The sequence below is a fragment of the Papio anubis genome, chromosome 4, assembly GCF_008728515.1.
Source record: "Papio anubis isolate 15944 chromosome 4, Panubis1.0, whole genome shotgun sequence".
Classification (NCBI taxonomy): Eukaryota; Metazoa; Chordata; class Mammalia; order Primates; family Cercopithecidae; genus Papio; species Papio anubis.
This window is the reverse complement of record NC_044979.1, coordinates 7,705,455-7,710,204: the sequence shown is the minus strand read 5'-3', so window position 1 is coordinate 7,710,204 and position 4,750 is coordinate 7,705,455.

Genomic DNA, 4,750 nt, shown 5'->3' with positions numbered 1-4,750 from the left:
TTTTTTTTAAACAGAGACAGGGTCTCACTGTGTCACCCCGGCGAGAGTGCAGTGGCACAACCATAGCTCACTGTAGCCTCAACCTCCTGGCCTCAAGCAATCCTCCCACCTTGGCCTTCCAAAATGCTGGGATTACAGCAGTGAGCCACTGCAACTCATCTAAAAACTACTTATTAAAAACAGTTATCAGAACATAATTCTTTTCCACTGCTGTCTCTTAAAACTCCCTCTCCAGCATGCATTGTTAACTGGAAAGAAAAGAACTTCATTTTATTATTTTCTTTTATTTTTGAGACAGGGTCTCGCTCTGTTGCCCAGGCTAGAGTGCAGTGGTGCAATCTCGGCTCACTGCAACCTCCACCTCTGGGTTCAAGTGATCCTCCTACCCCAGCCTTCCCAGTAGCTTGGACTGCAGGTGCGTGCCACCAGACCCAGCTAATCTGTATGTTTTTAGAAGAGATGGGGGTCTCACCATGTTGGCCAGGCTGGTCTCAAGCTCCTGACCTCAGGTGATCCACCCGCCTTGGCCTCCCAATATGCTGGGGTTATAGGTGTGAACCAACACACCCAGCCCAAAAGAACTTTAAATAACCAAAGCAGTATATGATGATTAAGCTAATTCTATTTATGCAAAATAAGTTAAGCAAAACTCAACAGAACTGAAAAGACAAGTAGAAATCATGTGGGAACTTTTAATACTCTTCTCTCAGTAATTGGTAGATTAAGTAGTTTTTGAAAATCAGTAAGGATAGGGAAGATTTGATAACAAAGTCACCAAACTTGTTAACACACGCCTATAGAACATTGCACTCAACAAACAGAGAATACACATTCTTTCCAAGCATATATAAACCACTTATGAAAATTGGCCCTGCAATGGGTCAGAAAGCAAGTCTCGACACATTTCCAAGAGTTTCTCACATCGATCATGTTCTGTGACCACAATGCAAATGAGTTAGAAGTCCATAACAAAAACATAGAAAAGAGAACTCTATACTTCTGGAAAACAGGAAGTTCACATCTACATAATTCATGGGTTGAAAAATCAGAAAGAAAATTAGAAAATATTTAGAACTGAATAAGAAAAATGCTACAAATGAGCACTATGAGTCAAAATTTATGAGATGCCATAAAAGGGAAAATTTTAAGCTTAAATGCTTACTTTAGGGGGAAAAAAGACTGAACGTTAAACAGCTTCGTAACCTATTTTATAAGTTAGGACTGGGCACGTCGGCTCATGCCTGTGGTCCCAGTACTTTGGGAGGCTGAGGAGGGCAGATTGCTTGAGCTCAGGAGTTTGAGACCAGCCTGGGCAACATGGCAAAACCCCGTCTCTACAAAAAAATTAGCTGGGCGTGGTGGCATGTGCCTGAAGTCTCAGCCACTCAGGAGGCTGAGGCAGGAAGATCACCCGAGCCTGGGAGGTTGAGGCTGCAGTGAGCTGTGATCGTGCCACTGCACGTCAGCCTGGGCGACAGAGTGAGACCCTGTCTCAAAACAACAGCAGCAAAAAATTAGGACAAAGGATAAACTCAAGGAAAGCAGAAAGGAGAGAAAAGAAAGAGCAGAAACCGAAGATACAGAAAACATAAGTTAAATATCCATAGAGAAAAGTGTTGCTTTTGTTTTTATTTTTGTTTTGAGTAAGAGTCTCACTGTTCTCCCAGGCTGGAGTGCAGCGGCACCATCTTGGCTCAGTGCAACCTCCACCTCTGGGGCTCAAGCACTTCTCCTACCTCGGCCTCCCGAGTAGCTGGGATTACAGGCGCCCACCACCACGCCCAGCTAATTTTTGTATTTTTAGTAGAGACGGGGTTTCACCCTGTTGGCAGGTCTGGTCTCGAATGATCTGCCCACCTCGGCCTTCCCAAGTGCTGGGATCACAGGCGTGAGCCACCGCACCTGATGGCAAAATGTTGTTTTCAGAAAGAACTAATCAAATTGGCCAGCCTCTGGCTGGGCAGCAGGTCTAGAAAAGTCATTCATCCAGATGGAAGCAGGAGGATGGGAAGGTGCAGGAGGGAGGTCTCTGAGAAGAACGGAAACACAAAGTACCTGAGGTGCAACTCACTGTGAGGAGATGAACAGGTTTCTAAAAAATTCCCATAGCAGCTGCACCATTTTGCTTTTCCACCAACAGTGTACAGGGTTCCCTTTCCCCCCACGCTCTTGTCAACTCTTGTTGCCTTAGGTCTTGACAACAGCCATCCTAACAGTAGTGGTGTGATACCTCATTGTGGCTTTGACTTGCATTTCTCTCGTGGTTGGTGATGCTGGGCCTTTTGTATATCTTCTTTGGAGAAAAGTCTATTCAAGTCCTCAGCCCATTTTTCAATCAGGTTGTTAGTTTTTTTTGCCATTGAGTTGTAGGAGTTCCTTATATATTTTGTTATTAACCCTTTATCGGATGTATGGCTTACAAATATTTTCTTGTATTGTATCGTTGCCTCTTCACTCTGTTGGTTGCGTCCTCTGATGTGCAGAAGCTTTTTCGTTTGTTGTAATCCCATTTGTATATTTTTGCTCTTGTGGTTGTGCTTTTGGTGTCATATCCAAGAAATCATTGCCAAGACCAAGGTCAAGGAGCTTTTTCCTTATGTTTTCTTCTAAGAGTTCTGGGGGATGAATTAGTGATAGAACACGAATGGAACACTAAGCAAATGAAAAAGTGATTGCTGAGGTCATCTAGGGATAGGGGCTTTTTGGGTGAAGAGGAGCACACGGCAGTTGATGATGTTGGCCACAAACATTGGAATCTGAAGTAGAAGGAAGGGAGGGAAGCCAGCGAGTGTTCAGAGAAGGAGGGGTTGTGGGCTGGCCGTCTCCTTTGGGACTTGAGCAAGGGGGCTGGAGAAGGAGCAGTTTGCCCTCAAGATCAGCACGTTCTTTCCTGCGATGATCACACACTTGAAATTAACGGTGGACAGGCAGGGGTGCGAGGCTGCCACCCTGCCTGTCATTTCACTTTCCAACAACATGTGCTCCCCGGATCCTCAGACGATCATTTAATTTCACAAACAGAGGAAGGAGCATTTGTTCTCTAAGATACTTTGCAAACAAGAGAAAAAAGTGCACCCTGTTTTCTTTTTTAAAAAGTGTTTACACTTCCTAAAAAACACTGTATTTTTTTAAAAAAGCATTTGGGTCAACTAATTTATAGCATAAATAGGACTTTATGGGGGGAAGTATTATGAACACATCAAAAGTATTCATCACTATATGTTGTGCTAAGATGCCTGAAATCTATAATATGAGTACTTTAAGTGAGTTTCCTTTCAATGCGCTAATAATAGTAGCATGCCCTATTTCTAATGAATGCATTTTAAAGTACCAGGAAATGAATCTCTGTTGCCATTTGAAAAATCTCAAGTGTCTGTTTTTAACTCTCAGCCATATCAGATACATTTTAATTTTAATATGTCTCAATTAAGATACAGTTACTTTGAAAGGAAAGAAAATGGTTTACTTTTCTAAAAAAATTTTATAATCATTTGGGAACAACTTTTTATTATGGAACATTTCAAACACATAGTCAGCACTTAACTCTGTCACACTAATCAGTGCCTGGCCAATCTTGTTACATCTGTCCCCCAGGCCATTCTCCCACCTCTATTCCTCTGAATGATTCTAAAGCAAATCCCAAACATTATATTAGTTCACGGATAAATGTTGCAGTGTATGTCTCTAGCAGATGAGAACCTTTTTTTTTTGAGACAGGGTCTCACTCTGTTGCTCAGGCTGGAGTGCAATGGCATGATCTCAGCTCACTGCAGCCTCGTCCTCCTGGGCTCAAGGGATCCTTCCACCTCAGCCTCCTGTGTAGCTGGGACTACAGCGGCATGCCACCACCACGCCCTGGCTAATTCTTTGATTTCTTTGTAGAGATGAGGGTTCACTGTTGTCCAGGCTGGTCTCGAACTCCTGGACTCAAGCGATCCTCCTGTCTTGTCCTTCCAAAGTACTGGGATTACAGGTGTGAGCCACTGTGTCCAGCTAAGGACTAAGGAGGGGGGACTCATGTTTTAAAAGGACAAAACCGTATCCATAATACCATTATCCTACCTAAAGAAATCCTGGAATGCCTCAGTGTTGCCAACTACTCAGTCGCTATTCAACTCTCTCAATTATGAAATCATTTTTAAAAAGGGTCTCCACATTGAATTTGGCCTATGTAGTTGCATTCATTCCCCCTGCCCCCCCACTTTGTTTTCTTACGTGTATCGGTTGAGGAATATGGGTTTTGTGGATTTTGCCCATTGTGGGCTCATTGCTTGGGTTCCTCTGTCTGCATTTCCTGTAAACGAATAGTTAGACCTAAGTGGCTTGATCTGATTCAAGTTTGTTTTTTTTTTTTTTGTAAGAAGACAGGATAGGTTTGACCACTGTTTGATCTGAGGTCTTTCTTTCTTCCTTTAAAAACATTAAACAGAAGGCATACGGGAGGAATCTGCTGTGGGAAAGCAGCGCAGACTGATGCTGTTGCATCGCATCTCCCAGGAGCAAGGCCACATCCAGCTTGGGGAGTGGCAGTGAACATCTCTGTTGATTGTGTCCTTGGCTGTGCAGAAGCTTTGTATTTTGATGCAGTCCACTTGTCTACTTTTGCTTTTGCTGCTTGTCCATCTGTTTTATCTACATGATCTCACTGAACATAAGTGTTTTTATGTGCCAAGTGTTTTACTTACATTATTTCACTTAAGCCTCCCAAATGCCTTCACAAGAAGATGCTGTTATTCCCATTTTACAGATC